Source organism: Dermacentor variabilis, unplaced genomic scaffold, assembly GCF_050947875.1.
Source record: "Dermacentor variabilis isolate Ectoservices unplaced genomic scaffold, ASM5094787v1 scaffold_13, whole genome shotgun sequence".
NCBI lineage: Eukaryota > Metazoa > Arthropoda > Arachnida > Ixodida > Ixodidae > Dermacentor > Dermacentor variabilis.
The window spans coordinates 46,095,276-46,113,535 of NW_027460291.1; the positions used below are offsets into that span (position 1 = coordinate 46,095,276).

At 42.9% G+C, this 18,260-nt stretch overlaps 1 protein-coding gene and 1 long non-coding RNA gene across 2 annotated transcripts in view; one reads left to right on the forward strand and one right to left on the reverse strand.

Moving 5' to 3' along the window:
- Window positions 1-18,260, reverse strand: part of LOC142566752 (tachykinin-like peptides receptor 86C) — a 423,363-nt gene that overhangs the window by 322,466 nt on the left and 82,637 nt on the right. The window lies entirely within an intron of this gene.
- Window positions 3,195-8,579, forward strand: LOC142566753 (uncharacterized). The gene is made up of 3 exons (XR_012825124.1): window positions 3,195-3,607; window positions 4,366-4,492; window positions 6,851-8,579. It is a non-coding gene; the product is annotated as an uncharacterized LOC142566753 (long non-coding RNA).

An 18,260-nucleotide genomic window follows, 5' to 3' on the forward strand; every position in this document is an offset into this window, starting at 1 on the left:
TGTCATCATATGTACAATATTCTATAAAATAATGTCTATAGAAAGTTTTTAACACTTCTACTGCGGCTTGTCTATAGACCGACTCTCCATTCACCCTCCATAAATGTTCTATAGAGGTCGTATTGACATTTTATGTACCAAATTCTATAGAAAATTTTTTATTGAACGTTTTCAGAAACGTTCTATAGAGGTCGTATTAACATCTTATGTGCCAAATTCTACAGAAAAAATGTTTATAGAACCTTTTCAGTACTTCTAATGCGGCCTGTCTATAGAATGGCTCTACATCCACCATAATAATTCTATAGAGGTCGTGTTGACATCTTATGCACCAAATTCTATAGAAAAATTTATAGAACGTTTTCGGAACTTCTAATGCGGCCTGTCTCTAGACTGGCTCTCCATTTCCGTTCTAAAAATGTGCCATCATATGGCATATGTACTGAGTTCTATAAAGGAACGTTTATAGGACATTAAAGAAGCTAAAGTGCGGCCTGTCTAAGAACGGCTCTATATTTTCACTCTATAAACAGTACCCAGTATCCAGTGCATCGCTGGATTATGGGTCCAGTGCCGCGCGCTGGATGCATGGGGCGCTGGGCAAGCGCGGCGTACTGGGAGGCGCTGGTTACTGGTGCGAAAAACAGCTCTAGCGCGTTAAATACGCGGTGCCTAGACACCGTATGCATTTTTTGAATAGAGAAAGCAACAGAGAGCGTTTTAGTGCAATGAAAAACGAAAAAAAGAACATGTAAAAACAGAAGTGCTCTGACCAGGATTCGATCGTCGCACCTGCAGATCCCCAGCCTGGATCACTACCGGTACGCCACGCCAGCATACGAACACGGGCGGATAATTTAGCATACCAAAATCGAGAAGCACTTTTAGTTTCACAGAGAGAAGTCTTGCACAGACGTGGTAGATGCGCTATCGCCCAGCAACTAAAACTCACGCCTGTACCACAAAGAAAAATTTGCTTTCCGTATTCAATAGTGTGCTCGGAAGTGCCATAACATCGACTTTCACTTGCGATTGGTATTTTAACTTCGAAAAAAATCCTAAATGAACCACCGACCCGGGACGCTGCATGAATGGGCTGTTACTGCCGATTTCGATAGCCGTTTCTTGTTCTTCACGCGAGGGGTATGCTATGTTTTCTTAGTTCAGTGATGTATTTCAGTCTACACGTCTGTCTAGTCATATATCTTCGTCAGAGAAGCGCAGGCTTGTGCTGGGAGCCTTCGGCGACAGCACATATACCTGCGTTTATGACGCGTCACATCGGCGCTCCTCACTTCTTGTGCTGGCACTGTAGACATGAAAAAATTGTTTATTTGAAAGCACCGATGCGAAATCTGAAATATAAAGTAATTTATCCTTCTTAGACTCCTTGATTCTTGAGGTTAGACGCGCCAATAGCGTGCAGACGGACTCGGCGGATACGCTATGCCTAAGCTTCGGTGGGGACTGATCTCGGCGCGGGTAGCTGGCGAAAGCTAAAATGTGTGTATTTGAGCCTCAGAACTCTTTTTAGTACAATAGGGAAAGTGGAAGCGCACGAATGGCCTCAGCCTTGTTATCGGTGCGATAATATCAAGCAGCGGTAGGCTTCGAACTCGGGGTCTGTTCGAGCGCGTCTGAACTACTTCTGGATTTCATGTCCACTCCACAACACTGCGACAATGGCGATAACTCCCAATCACATGTTACGTGCGAACTACTAAAAAAGCGGCATCCTCTGCGTTTGCATGGTTTCGTTCCAGAATTTAGCTATCCGCTTTGTCAAAAGGCAAAATGCAAAAAAACGAAAGTGATTTTCATTGTCACATGTGCAGGAATAAACAAGGCAGCTCACGCACCTTTATTCCATGCTGCGACACGAAATAGTTCTATGACCCTAAGATATAGCGTTATTTAGGACAAGAGACTAGTATGAAGTGATGAAATTGTATAAAGCATTTAATATTGAGCAGCGCTCGTCCTTGCGTACTGGAGCCAGCGCGGCACAAACACAACCAGCGGTTTCCAATGCGACCGTCTCTTCCAGTGTGACCCAGCTCTCCTATCCAGCGTTCTCACTGGTCTCGAGTGAGTCCCAGCGAGCGCCAGCGTACCCAGTGCGATCCAGTGCTTAAAAAAAATAATAACAACGCGCTGATTTCACACTGGAAGGCACTGGAAGGCGCTGGTTCTTGCAATTGGCATTTCCGAGGTTTTTTACTAGGAAGTAAGAGCATCGTTAAAAAGACACTCATTGACGAAGGCAAACATCACACTAATCGAAATTAGGAAAACCAAAGAAATATAACGGAAGCGCGCATTGTGGTTTATATCGCATATGCAGGCAAATCACAAAGATGTATACCGAGAAACACTAAGCAAAACTGCGCCTTAGCAATCGCGTCATATCTATTTGCTGGCATGCAGTGACTGCAGCACTTGGGGCGGAAACACATCGAACGCCGCCGCACATTTCTGGCACACACCACTCAAATGCGACAAATGCACGCTGCAGAAACGATTTTCTTTTTCAAGGAATCTTGAAAAGTCACGGACCACATGAGCGCGATCCGCGCATGATAAGCACATCGCCACGAAAGCAAGATAGGGAACACATAAGCGTAACCTGTGCCTCACGGGTAAAATTAAAAATCATCGTATATAAATTATGTTGCTGTGCGACGGACACAAGCGCACGGAAACATCACACACTGCACATGTGTACCTCCGAGGTTGTGTGGACAATTTCTGGGCTACATTTAAACGACAGCAGGAAGTTACTTCAATGAGAAACGAAGTCAGGGCGCATGTAGTGCAGGTAACGGCTGCGCATAAAGTCAGTTAAGGTTTTAAGGCCAGTGACCGAGGTTGAAATCGTTAAAATCACACCCCAGCAATAGCTTACGCAGGGTAAATTGTCCGGATCTTGAAGGCCATGCTTTTTGCTGACTACATGTGGCATAAGCGATTCAAAAGCAAGAATACTGCATGTAATTTATTTCTGCCCTAAACTATAGCACACAATATGAGCATGTCAATGTTTCTTCTTGTCTAGCAACATATGTATGTAGTTCGGCCCAAAACAGCACAAAACCTGCTGTAGTGGGTATTATTGTTGGAATCACGGAGGCCACAACAGCCGCACTATTATACAGACGGCGCTGGCAGCGTCGGTATTTTCGTATTCAACGCGACAGGTAGAATACGAAGATACGGCGTGTTGTAATTGCTCCGTCTTCAACGGTTGTTGTGCGAGCTGCATCGATGTGTTTGTTTGATCGTGTGTTATTAGGTTTGCTGTAATGAAATGAGACGTAGTTCGCGAGCACGAAAGTGCCAGAAGATGGCTTGAGTCTCGCTGTAAGCACGCCGTATGCGTGGCGCGCCAGCTAAATGTGGACCAACGATTTTCATGCCGTGGAGTGCGTTCCCTTTGTCTCCGCTGGTTGTCGTGGAAAGCTTGCTGGACGGCGCAAAGAAGTAATGCGTATTATTAGCGTGCCTCAGCTCGTCCACTACCCAGCGGCTTGTTTGCTGCAAGTAACATCGCAGACGCATCACTGGAAACTTGGAGAGCGCCTTTCGACCTCGCCGTACTGTTGAAACGGTAAGCAATCGTGCTCGCCAACTACACGTGCGTTCATCCGTGTTGTGTGTGCTTCCCGTGTGTGTATAGAGTGCCTTGCGAACGTAGCAAGTGGAATACCCACGTCAACAGTGAACCCTGTGCTGATACTTGCTACGCGCTGGTTGTAAAAATTGTGTACGCAACTCTATTGCCACAGTGCGGAATTGATAACCCTGATAAGCGTTTGCTTCCGCTGAGAAAAGTTTCGGAAATCGTGTTCACCTTGTGCAGCTGTGCGTGAGCTCCCGCCTGTCTGCTAAAGTTGCATAGTAACGACCCGTCTACCTCTTCATCGATTCTTTCTTCAATGACGTTTCCTCACTTATAAATGCTTCGACGTTGTGCACAATCTCTGCTTACGAGGTTTTTGGCTAACGAACAGTTCTAGGGAAAAAATGTAAGCCAATCACAGCTTGCTACTTGTACAGCTTTATTTCCAGAACAAGATGTGTTGACATAACTGACTTAACTAAACATGACAGGGGAACGTTGCCTATACTAAGTAATGGAAAAAACATTAAGATTAGATTGTAATCTGCTGCTACGGCGCGTCCAAAACATTATTTTATGTAGAGGTCCCTATTGTCATGACATTCGATAATTTCAAGCATTTGCTCTCTTTCCACATTAGTGCAGACATTGTTTTCATGACCCTTTTAGGTGCTGATTGCATGTTTTCACGATATCACAGCTTTATTGTGCCACTGCTATAAGCTAACATGGAACTCATTTTGTAGTGGCGAGGCCGTGACCCACAACATAAACTACAAGATCGAGGAGCCCCCAGAAATGCAGACCCTCTGGATATATGGCTGCAGCAGCATGGCGTGTGATCTGGATGGTCATGCCAGATGTGTATGAAATGTATGTGTTCCAAAAAGGGGACTTGGTGTCATTCATGGTGAATTTTGTCAACACATTCCATACTGCAGCTTACTAAAGAGACTAAATATTTATGCAACCTTATTGAACTTGCTACCTATTTGTGTGCAAAGCCATTATGCCCACATTATTGTGTTCTGTATAAAACTATACCTAACCTTTCCTGATGTTTAGTATTTCTTTTGCGTAAGTTGCTTACCTGCAAGTTAAATATAATTTTTGCTTTGTACGTAGTGTATTTATGACTTTTTATTGTGGTTTTATTCTTTGAAAACTATTTCCTATGCTGTACCCCTTATTTGCATAATTTTTTTCTGTTTGTGCTACAATCTCGTGCAGTTTTCTGTGCATGTAGGAATTCGAAGTGTAGTGGACTAAATATGTCACAGGTCTAAGCACGTAGTGTGCACACCTTTGTTTATCATTGATATCTTTACAGTTACTTCTTTGTTCCCTTAGTAACAGCCACTGCGAAATACACATTTGGTGAGCTTTAATTTCTTGAAAATTAATATGATGGTCAGTATTTACTATGCTGCATTTACTTCAGTAGTACATAGGCACAGACTGATATGGATACCTTGTGACCTACACAGGATGCCTTTTTTGTTTGTTGCATTAGAAATGGCGGCTCACCCACATGTCTTACTATATATGTGGTATGCCTCATCGATTTCACTTGTCAATTTTTACAGTGGATGAAAATAGATGAACGATTCTAATCCAACATGAAGCCCCGTTGTGGAAATGTACGGCCAAGTTGGATGACCATACTGGTCTTTTGAATGAAATATGGTGGTCTCTTATACACATACGATACCGGCCAGTTTGCCCTATGTACACTTGACCACATGTGAAAGGGATACAGTACGCTGCCTGTGACACACACGCCAATTTTGGTGGTATCTTTCACCGAGCAAGCCTCCCTTGCCTGCTTGCCTTTCTCAATTCTCTTGCACACTGCTGTGCATATAGGCACCCCAACAAGAAAGGCTTGCTTAGATACCACTAAATTTGTCTTGTGTCTGTCAGAGGTAGTGTAGTCTATTCTTGTGATCATGTGTATATTTGGTCAAATGTACATGCAGCAGATTGGCCGGTGCCTCAACACGTGCCTAAGACAGCACCATAATTCACTCCCCGGATCAGTATGTTCGTCCCACTTGACCATGCACCCATGGGACTGGGGCTGCACACCAGATTTAGACTGTTCATCTGTTTTGTTCAGCTGCGGCAACCAATTGACCAACAAATTCGCTGAGGAATGCCACATAAAAAGACTGGGTCACAATCTGTTTACTGAATTGTCTGCAACCTTCGTAGGAACAAATTTGTTTGTTGCAACTAGTTTTAGGCACGTTATTTCTTGTTAAATTTTCTGCTTGACCTACAGAGCAGTTATGCAATCAATTTTCAAAGAGACATGATTAGTATAATTTTTGTTTTCTGTTTTTCACATGCCATGTTGCAAGAAGGACCCTTTTTAATTAAAACTGAATTAACTTTTCAATTGCAATTGGGAAGTCTTATCATTGCGTTTAGTATACATATCAGTGTACATACCTGTACTAGATTAGAAACTAATTGTTTCAATAACTCAAAAAGCACGAATATACTGTGTCCATTGTATCTGACAGTGACACTGCGATTGTGTTCCAAATACCACTAATTGGCAGTTATCCATCATAATTTGCGAAAACAACTTAAAACATTATTGTTCCCCATACAATGGATACTTACATGCATCATCATGATTGCTCAAGCTCCATGTGAGAAATTTATTATTGGCATATTAAGCATAGTACATACCAACTATGGCTAACAGCGGATGGAATATTTTGTCTACTGCTCAGCAATAGAAGCCAGTAGGTCATTCCCTTCTTTTCAAAAAATTTGTTTCCTATGGACAGTGTGACGTCTGTATAGGACTCTTAGCTCATGGGTGTTCCTGCTTGCTTATCTTATAAATGGGGAATGTGTTGTCATTGCAAGATGAGATTAATGTGTGACTAGGCTGTTGTCGTTTGGAGATGCTTTTTGTCATCAGCAATGATATTCTACTGCCAGGCACATTGGCCCAGTGCTGATGTCACAGTATCTTGGGAAAGTAAAGATATTGTCAAAAATGATTCTCAAAAGAACTGCCGCTGTTTGGCAGAGTGGTGGGGAGGTGGGGTGTTCTGCCACTTTTCTGTTATAATTTTTTTCTGAAATACTGAAATGAAACTTAGCATAATGCTACAACTATATAGATATTTGTGGCATGTTTGTGCCTGCTAATACATTATGGCTGAATGTTCATTACACCTTTTGAAAATTAATTTCAATTGTATTTTCCAGGCTCCAGCGTCGCCGTTACTAGACGGACCAAATGAGGCCAAAAACTAGCCTTTCCTCGCTCCTTTCCTGGGAAGTGAAATAGCAGGTGATCATGTAAGAATGAACTTGCAACATGTGAGCAGTAGCCAAAGCTCCATACAGGTCATGCTGGTGGTAGAATGATAGGACAAACCGCAATATTTATTTGTTTACTTATTCACTTAATATTTATTTATTCATATCTCGTGAATACTGTGCAGTTTTTCAGCAAGGAATCAGATAAAATAAAGAAATATCATTGCATCAAAGTAAACATGTTATTTGAAAAAGCATAATTCACGTAGCACAGTACCATGATAAAACATTTTCAGACAACTAGTCTGCTTTTGATACGAATTCATGAAAACTGCAAATTTTGAAGAAACAGAGCAGTAAGGTTAACAAATCTTACTCATAACTAAAGAATGAGATCACATTTCTGTTGGACCTAATACCATAATTTAATCTGGCAAATTAGAGATACCATATGCTGCTCTAATATACAATCACTAATTTATGATTAGATGTGCGAAACTCTCAAACATTGCAACAATTTCATGTAAGCTGTAAATTCATCTATCAAGTTTGTTGACTTTAGACATAGCAGATGGAGTCTGCAGAACTGTGATATCTCTTTCTGGCACAGAGACGGGGATTAGTAAGCTTCGTGGTGTTATTTTTCTTAAACCTGCCAAATAGTTCTTCCTGCAACAAGTTGAATTCTCAAATGCCACAAACTTGAAATTAGTGCTGTGGTTGTCTCAAAAGTATTTCTGTATTTTGGATGTATTTGAGTAGGAAAATTTACAGAATTAACGAACTTGTGCTAGTTCTTCTTTATTTTTTTACAGTTGCAAACTAAGTCCTTTTCCTTCAAGTTTTGCTATTTTCAGCAAATTTTAATAAATATTGATAGTTTTAATGTAAAACTATGATTTAAACTTTTTTAAATGTATCAAACCTCATCAAATTTGATTCCATAGTTGCCGAGAAAAACTATTTACTGTTTATGTGCATTACATAGGAGCTCCTGAGCTAAATCTCTTTTTTAGTCGTTGCGTGTGTCGGTCTGGTTTGTATTTCTCACCCTAATTAGAATATTGGCTCTGATCTCAAAATTGTTTCCCTTACAACGAAATACAAGCTCTTAAACTTTGTACGATATATGCTGTACTGCTCTATGATAACCACTGTTTGCCACATTTTTGCAGGGCCTGCGAGTGCTAATTTTACACATAAACATAGACTAATATGCTGTGTGGTTTCGGTATATGGTGTACTTATCTGTGAAAGCCATTATTTGCCACATTTTCACAGCGACTGCCAGTGTTATTTTTGCACTTAAACAAACTAAAATGCTGTGTCGTTTCATCAGGCTGACACAACATTGCAGTGCACATTCATATCAGTCTATTTTCAGGCTTTAGTATCCAACCGTTCAATGTGCACTGCTGGAACAGGCACTCCTTTTGCAGTTTTAATGGTATGGTTTCTTGTCCTAGTCAAGCCTGTTATTGCCAGGTGTCAACTGTAATCAAGTCTGCCACTGATTCTTTTACCTCATGTTTCGCGTGTTTGCACCACCAGCTTGACCTGAGAAGCATGTTGGCAGCTACAGTTTGTGTGTTGCAAGTTCTAGTCTGAAGCGTGTATGTCACATATATGAAGTATGTATCTAGTCTGAAGTGCAATAAACATTTCAAACTGAATACTTTGTGGTTGTAGCACCAATTATTTTGCCACTGCATTTACTGTAGTCCTTATTGCCTACAGTAGAACTTTGGTAAATTGCAAGTTCTTTACACGTATCGGCCTAGCTTTTATAGGCATTTGCTTGTAGGTACTCGAAAGCAACTGCATAGAAATATTCTCTAGAATTTTGTCTTTAGCGTCTCTAAAGCAACTCGATAGAAATATTCTATAGAAATTTGCCTTTAGCATCTCTAAAGCAACTCGATAGAAATATTCTATAGAAATTTGCCTCTAGCATCTCTAAAAAAACTCGATAGAAATATTCTATAGAAATTTGTCTTTAGCATCTCTAAAGAAACTCGATAGAAATATTCTATAGAAATTTGTCTTTAGCATCTCTAAAGAAACTCGATAGAAATATTCTATAGAAATTTGTCTTTAGCATCTTTAAAGCAACTCGATAGAAATGTTCTATAGAAATGCGTCTTTAGAGTTCCTATAAGAATGCGGTGGCCAAATAACTTTTGAAACTCTATAGGAAAATTCTATAGGCAATCAAAATAAACACAATAGAGTTCTATAGAGAACATTCAAAAGACTTTCTAAAAAAACACATTAAAATTTTTTGTAAGGGTAGTCGATATTCTAGTGGACATTAAGAGCTAAAAATGGAGCTGGAGATGCCATGTAATGCGCAGGGCACATAACCGGTGGGCTATTAGTTACAGAATGGGTGGTACGTTAAACGGCCCCTAAACCACCCAGAGGTTTAAATTTAGTTGTGGTGTTACAGTTGTGCACGAGTCTGCAACGAACACGTACCTGAGAGAATTTTTCGCTACGGTGCCGTAGTAGCGGAGTTACATGCGTTCGATGGTCGAAACACGGCCCTCGCTCGTTTCGCTCTTTCTTTTGCTATGCTCCGTTGGTCGGCTGATCTCTCCTCCTCGCCGAGAGCTCTTCCGAATGTCACGTGACATACGTCACCGCCAACGCGCTTTCAAAACACTGTTAACTTCCGGTTACCGCGATTCCGCGCTTCCCGGATACCTGTGCTCCTGCGAACCATGCGGTTATGAACCCTGTGTTGCGCGCTCGTATGTTGCGCGCCAGGCATTGCGCAAGGCACCATCACGAGACAGCCGGTGTCGCGTCGTTTCGTTTTTCCACTCGGCGCTTTTGCAGCCAAGCACCGCGCACGGATGTCTTCTAGTCATCGCAAAACACTTTCGGACTCTGCTGGCGCTGCTAATCAGACCGCTAAGCACGACTGTGTTGGAACTCGAGCGATTTTGCAATTGCCTTGCAGGCCGTAGTTACCGATTCGTAAGAGCGCACAAGCGAGCAACACAAGGAGGAAGAGCTGGGAACACGCGTACCTGCTAGCAGACTAACTGGAAGTCGTAGGTTCTTGTTCGACCAATCGAGGACGTCTGCTCCTGGTGACGTCAACAGATGCACCCTGGTTACGTCACGAAGAACGCTGGGGATACCGGAAAGACCCAGAAAATAGCACGACATTGCTTTTTTTTATATTTAGGCGCACTCGTGGCGCGTAGCGCTGCCGCGTTTGGCATCGTTGATCATGACGTCATATTGAACTCGATGCATATGTTTACTTGAAATGCTCAAAAAATATCGGAGCTGGTTTAGGGCCCTTTAAGGGAAGCGCAGTCGATAAGGCACAAGGTTAGGAGGCCTGATTAAATGACAAAATTTGCATGCACAACTTGGAATAAGCACAATTCAGGGGTAAGTGGAGATCGCTGGCAGAGGCTTTCGTCCAACAGCGGAAGTAAAAATAGGCTAATGATGATGATGAACGTTCATTGGGTGCAGGGTAAAAAACCCCACGTGGTCAAAATTAACCAGAGGCCCCCACTACGGTGTCCCTCATGATATTATGATTGTTTTGGCGCTTAACAATTTCCTTTATAGGCACTCTATCTTTTTGTCTTTCTTTTCTATATTAAATGTCAATACCCAGTAATATCTCCTGTAACGTGTGTCTACTAGCGGCCGCCTGCTTGATTTGTCCTGGGATCTTGAACAGGATTGTTCCCTGAATGCAGGACACCGTGTTCGCCTAACTGCACATTTATAGTATGAAATAAACTCAGACTACCAATAGAGCAAGGTCACCACCTGGTGCAACTTGTGGCAAGACGCCATATTATATTTTTATAGAACAAAATGTTACCATTCCCCGGACTATGTTATCTGTACCTGTGAAATATAATCTGTCGACTCATGCAAGTACGTTCACCTTACTGTCTAAAATAATACTTTTTTGACGCTTCCCAGATAATGAATACTAAGCTATGGGTGAGGGAAAAACCAGACAGACGCGAGGTGCCTGGTGTCCATAAATAACATTGTAACACGGCCCGCTCAATCAGGCGGGAGTGGGACCAAGCGCCGCTGGCTTTCGATTCTGGAACCGTCGAAACTACTGCTCGCGCACTGTCAGCGTGCTGGGCGTGTCCTCATCGTCTTTTTGTGTCGGACCACTGAGGCATGTCGTAGCGCTACAGCCCCCCCCCCCCCCTTCTAGCGAAGGAAGCCGTGAGAACGGGAGGAACGGCCAAGAGCGGATCGTGGTGGTGAGAAACGCACGCAGCTAGTAGGACTGGCCCGGTCTGGAGGGAACGTGACAGCACAAGTGGCTAAAGCGTCAGATTCAAAGTAGGCAGGCTTCAGACGGTCGACAGCGACCATATCTTCCCTGCTATTGATGAGCAACAGAAAGCATTTAGGTTAACGCTAGAGTACCTTAAAGGGACCAGCATACGGGGGCCGTCAGGAAGGACGCACAGCGTCGTGACACACAAACACGTGCGTGCAGTTCTGAAGGCCAGGGTTCACGTATACACGCCGAGAAGAAAGTCATTGTCGGGTACGACACTACGCATAGCACTGAGTAGACGGTAGGCGTAGTCGGAAGCGTCAGCAGTTACGGTGGGCGAGTCGTCGAAGAATTCGCCAGGGACTCGAAGAATGATGCCAAATTTAGTAAGCTCGGTGGCGCTGGAGGAAGAGTCACTGCGTAGAGCTGTGGAGATGCCAAGCATAACGAAAGGAAGGCACTCGATCCATGATGTAGGAAAAGTCGAAGCCATGAGTGAAGCCTTCAGTTGGCGATGAAAGCGTTCGATGATCCCTTTGGACAACCGGCGGTAAGAGGAAATCTTGCTGTGTTTGGCGCCGAGGAGCCGAGATAGACTGGCGAACAATGTTGAGTCACATTGACGCTCGAGGTCTGTCCTAATGGTGGAAGTTATACTGTAGGATTACACACTTCGTTTCTCCCGAGTGAATTTAATGCTGTGCATTTCGCTTCTTGAAAATGTACCAGGTTTTTATGCGAATATTTTGACTAATTAACAAAAAATTTCCTAGTTATGTGTTTACCTAATTGCCTTCAGTAAAAGCTTTAGCTCCGGGCTTCTTCTGAATACATGGGAAAGGAGAAATCGTTTTTCTCGGCAAGCACGGCACCAAATTTGATGAAACTTATTGCATGTAAAAGAGCAGTTTAGGATTTAGTGACTGCTTAAGCGATTCTTTATTTAGGCTGTCGATACTTCATTAAATATTTTGAAATCGCAAATTTTTGAAAAACAATACCATCACCTTTGCAACCCAATAACGCAGCAATGAATAGCTATATCGCTATTCGTTAAGCCGCACCAAACAATACTTCTAGATTGGAAAAAATAGAAATATTATGCGTGGATTTTATATACATCACTGATGTAAGTACGACTTTTGGAAGCCTCTTGCAAACACTGTAACATACTCCGGTAAGAGATCAATTATTATATCAAGTTTCTTCACTTTGGATGCTGTAACGGATGCAGTTTACAGAACTGCGATATTTATTTCGGGTGCACAGTTACAAAATATTAAACTTCCTCGTTATCTACATTTTTTACATTTACCAATTTTCGACAATTTTAGTTAGAAAATTGGGACCCTAAATCAATATTCCATTTCAGACAGTCACTAGAAGTGTTTTCTCAAGTACAGCAAATATCATTAAAATACGCCCGAGGTTTATCTCGGAATGCAGTTTCTGCGTTTTAAGTGTATTTGAATAGGTGGCATTGGAGTTGGGCCCGAGCTACATGTTCCTACTAAGGCACATATTGCAATTTAGAAATCGTAACCCGTGAGACTGCAATGCGCATTCACATGGAAATAACCATGTAAATGACGCACTTTTTGAGACATGCGCCGTCAAACTTGCGGTACACATGCACTTCACTTACATTTTTAACCAACCGCCGCATTGAAGGGCACTGAAGCACCTTTGAACGCAAAAGTAACTGGACAGCCAATATATTTCGTCTCAAAATTCGGGAAATACTTTGAAACTGGGGTCATCCTGAGAACTTCTTCTGAGTGAATCCGCCTTGCAGACACCTTTGCTACAATTCACAAATTGCATTATCAACTGTAAGGTAATGGTTCAAAAGTTAATTAGTTATTTGTGTTAATTAATCAGTTATACATTACGATTTCTGGTGCCAATAATGCCCGCCTCTTCGAGCAGTTCAACCGAGGGATTAGAATTGTGCTATCTGCCACATCTGATTCTTAAAATTTAGTAAATTTCTTCGCATAAACATGCAGTATAAAGACCGTGGAGCCCAACTACAATTCGCAGACTCTTCCTGTAGTCGGCACGACCATCCAATACTCATCCGGCGCGGTGACTTGGGGGCTATGGTGTTGGGCTGCTAAACACGAGGTAGCGGCATCAAATCCCGGCCACAGCGACTGCGTTTCGATGGGGCGAAATTCAAAAAACGCCCGTGTCCCATACAATGGGGGCACTTGAAAGATCTCCTGGTGGTCAACATAAATATGGAGTTCGCCAGAACGGCGTGCTTCGTAATCAAATCGTGGTTTTGGCACGTAAACGCCAAAATTCAACAGAATTCCTGTACTCTGCAAGAAATGAACAGCTAGTTTTGGAATAGGGGCACGTGCCACCCTATAATGATATAATTATTTTACTATTTATATATCAAATGAATAAATCAGATTTATTATAGTGCAAATTATAATAAATTAACTAGCCCGTCCGGTTTCTGTATATAATACAGTTTTTGTACTAATGCTAGTTTTATTTATTCTAATTTTAATTACAATACGCCAGTCTTTCTGAAGTTCAAAGCGAAATCACGTACCACTGACATGGAACGTATAGGCCACGCTTTTACTGCGCCTTGAACAAGTTCAAAAAATTTCAGTGCTTCTGCAGATAATTTTGTGTAAACCTCGAAGCAGTTGTTTGCCCTGTGTCTGCACTAACTGCTAACAATTTCCACACTTTCTTATTGAAGACTGTCCGTGACAAGAATTTCCTTCCCACCGACAATTTGCCCTGCTCAAATTCCTTTAGGTTGAAAAATAAGACAAGAAGGATAGTCGCTGGCCCTCATCTGATGCCATATACCTGGGGCCTTTGAGTTGGGCATAAATATGAAACAAGTGTCCTTTTACAGCTTTTCGTCTGACCCGCCGTGGTGGCTTAGTGGATATATGGCATGGCACTGCTAAGTACAAAGGAGCGCAATCAAATTCTGGCGGCGGCGGCCGCAATCGGATTGGGGCGAAATGCAAAAACGCTTGTGCGCCGTGACGTTAAAGATACGCAGATGGTCAAAATTAATCAGGAGTCCCCCACTACAGCATGCCTCATAATCAGATCGTGGTTTTGGCACGCAAAAGCCAAAATTTTCAGTTTTTAAAAACGATGAAATTTTCAAAACTTTTTAGTCTGCAAGGTATAGTGAATGCAGGGCTGATTGTCGCTCGATCCCTCGCTTGTCGCTACACAGCAGAGGCACAGAAGTTCAGGCAGGTTTGCGGGCTCCCGGTTAAGCACTTCGCGCATGCGCAACTGCGCCTCAACTCGCCGGCTGCGCGCAGGGAAGCGCGAGAGACGTTCTGTTAACGCGTCCAATGTTTTTCTAATATAGGTTCCTTGTTTATTCAACGGCTTCTCGTTCGCCGCACCTTCGTTTCACTCGCGCTTCGAGCGCATTTAGGTTGGCTGAGTAGAACAAGCTTTTTTGTGGCAAACGAGTCTGATGGAACAGGTGCGATGTTAAACAAACTGTGGAATCAGTATAACTTTGCTCCCTAACACGACTCCCTTATGTTTGAAGGCGCTTTTACAAAAATATTACCAGGCCTAAAACGAGCAATACGTTCAATGTGCAGGCGACTTTTCATGATTAGAATTCAGTACAATATTCTGTGTGTTACTAGTAATGCGTAATAAATTAAGTGTCAGACAGCAAAGTAAGGGTCGGACACGTGTCGATGCGAAAAGGAAGCTTTGAATTCCCCATGCCGGCGCTGTCTATCCTTATCCTTGTCACATCCGAGATCTGTTCACGCTTCCTTGTGCGTGTGTGGTATCATGCTTGTTATTTCAATTTGTAACCGAATGTTTAATGCACTGTATATAGCCGATAAAAACTACCAACCTGACTGTATGTAGTTGTCTAATACTTTGCTATAACTTTCAATGCTTCGCCTTTTGGGTGAAACTGCGACTTTCTTGCTTATTTATTTCATTTTTTCTTCGCTTTCGTTCCGTGCCCACGTAGCTTGAGTGTACACTATATATATATATATATATATATATATATATATATATATATATATATATATATATATATTTGTCTCGACAGTAAACTTCAGATTTTCGAGTCCAGTGCATGTTCGGTCGGTTTTTCGCTCTCTTGTCCGTGTCTGTGCGCCCTGTTCCAATGTTGAAGTTACAGAAACCCGCCCAAGTGTCAACATTGATTTTCCACTTGTACTTTATTGACGTATATTACGCTCATGTAAATGCAGCGTTCTCCGAAATATGTGAACAAAAGTGCGTAGCCCTGGTATTTTTCTCAAGTCTAGGACTTCGAGAAAGTATCCTTAACCCTGTCGATGAAGAGCCTTTCAAGTGGCACCATTGCACATATCATCATCGCCACTGCATCAGTGTGACGCATTACTGCCGTCTTCACCCAAGAGGGATATTGCTTTACACGCTGCGCGTACCCGAGGCGTCCTTTTTTTTTAAATTGGCCGCTATTATTGCACCGCTCAGTAAAATACCAGACACAGCAATGGCGGCTGCAGCGGGAGCCCTTTCTATGATGTCGATGACGCGCGCGTCATCTATGGCTAGCGCTGCTTCGATCATAGGTATCGTGTACTGTGCAGAACTTTTATTTTTACTCACAGCGACCCGGCATCCACCAAGCTAAAGCCGTGTTATCGGCAGAAGAAGCGAAACGCTGCCATAACCATTAACCGGGCAGACGCAGGCAATGCCGTTCGTTTCTCCCCGTGACTCTGCGGCACGGCGTATCAGTCCCACCGACCACCGAACCTGCTAAAAGGTGCCTCACTTATTGCCTGCTGCCTGCTGCTTCGCTAAGTAGGTCCATGCTGTAACGATGTGGATAAACGCCGTGTTGTTGTGCCTGCACAGCAGGACTTGGGCGTGCTAACGAGAAAGCGACATGTTGATATCAATCGAGCTTCGCGTTGGCCGCGAGTATCGAGTCGGCGCAGTCGTTACCGGCCTACGACGCGACTAAATTGTTACACGTTGAACACACCTTGTCGGCGCGTTGATCATGCTCCACAGTAAAAAAATCTCCAATATAATGAAACCTCTGTTCCATTTGTCGCATTGTGCACAAAGAGAACTATTAAAGCGAAGCTTTCCCCTCCCTTTGTGCCAGTGTTGGCTGCAGGATGCTGTCGTCTTGCTTATTATAAAGGTTGGGCCTCTGGGCATGTGACACTGGGTTTCTGCCAGAATAGGCTACTTGCGATGGGTCACTCGATAGGCGTGAAAAGGCATGTGTTACTGGGTATGTGATCATGCTTGGTCAATATCCCAGCATAACTATGTGCCACTATGTCGGCGAGCCGTCTCGATAGCCCAGTGTCGATGGCGTTGCGCGTCAGAGCTCAAGGTCGCGGGATCGAATCCCGGCCGCTGCAGCCGAATTTCGATGTGCGCGAAATGCGAAAATGCCGGGGTATACTTTGGTTTTGGCACACTTTAAAGAACACCAGGCGGCCAAAATGATCCAGAGTCCTCCAATACTGCGAATACTGCGTGCCTCAAAATCACATGGTGACTATGGCACATGAGACCGTTGAATTTAATTTTAACTGTGTAGTCGCCCGAATAGATTGGAAGAACAAGAGGCAAGAAGTGAGGAAATCGGCAAACCAAGTTTGAACAAGTCAGCTACAGACAAGTGAACAAGTCGCCATCAAAGGCAGCAGAGTGTGGAGGAAAACGCGAACGCAACAGAATGGGACCAGACCGTGTATTGAGCGAGGATCGTTGAGCAACACGGAAGTGATGAAGTCAACAACTGTACATTGAAGAACTGGAGCACAAAGAAGTGGGAAACCGAAGCAGCTCATTTTTAGCAAATCTTCGCAGTCGGTAATCTTTCTCTGTCGAGAAGCAAATGTTGTGATTTTTATTAGCAAATATGAAATACTGCAGCAGGTTGCAGGAGTTGAGTGTATGATCCCGTAATAAAGACGATGTAATAGCACGAACACACGCTGCAGTTCATAGTCCGTTTGACATAACTGACACAATCAAGTATGCACGAAGCATTTTTACCTGATTTACTCTTAGCTTAGTACCTATCCGTCTTGTCTGATCATGAAAGCCACTCTAGATGATGAAGCGGAGGCGGTACACGAGCACTTTCAATGCCTGCGATACTCGAACAACGATCTCAGCAATGATGTGCCCCTTCACCTGTTTCTCCAGTTCACTAATCATCGTTATCCACGCAATGAAATATTGTAACCTACCAGTACAAATTCCCATCAACTTTAAGACGCAAAATGCTCACCACCTTCCGAGGAAACAATGCTGTACTATAAATCCGAATAACAATTCTGGGGGGCTGGGCCGCATGGGGCAGATTCCGTGAGTTTAAACAATAAGCACTAACCTTCAACTGCGAAACAGCGTGAAATAATGGCGCCTGGCTGAAGAGAACAAACTAAGAAATATTTTATGCACTAAAAATAGTTTTGCAAACTAGAAAAGAAAGCAGCACCAGATCGTGTCATCTACGAAGAATACTTGCAATAATATGAAAGCGCAGTTCGGACAAGGTTAAACAAAAAGAGCGTGCAACCACTAGCCACAACTCAGACCTGTTAACATATTTTCCGGTAAAACCTTACACATACATCTCCGCTGTATAGCTGACAAGCTCATTATATGGGGACACGGTATCAATACGCACGATGCGTAATGCGTAAAGAAAGCGTGACATAACGAATAATTTGTAATGATGCGTAACGCGCAACCAATTAAAAAAATTATAATTTCAACTACTGCCAAGTAGCGCTAGCTTTGTCATTGACTACTGTGCTTCTTCAAGTTAACTTCCTCGAAAAGACCATGTGCATAATACGCGGAAGACTGAAAACAACTCGTTTTCAGAATATTTACGAACGATCAGCAATAATGAGATTACGCTAGTCATCAACGGCAACCCTGCAAATGAGGGCTCTTTGTCAAACAGGCAAACTGCAGAAGTAATGACGACGGCAGTCGCTTCTTAAAATCAAGGTATAGTTTGATCAAAGTATATAGTACTAGCGGAACGCAATTATGCGCTAATTC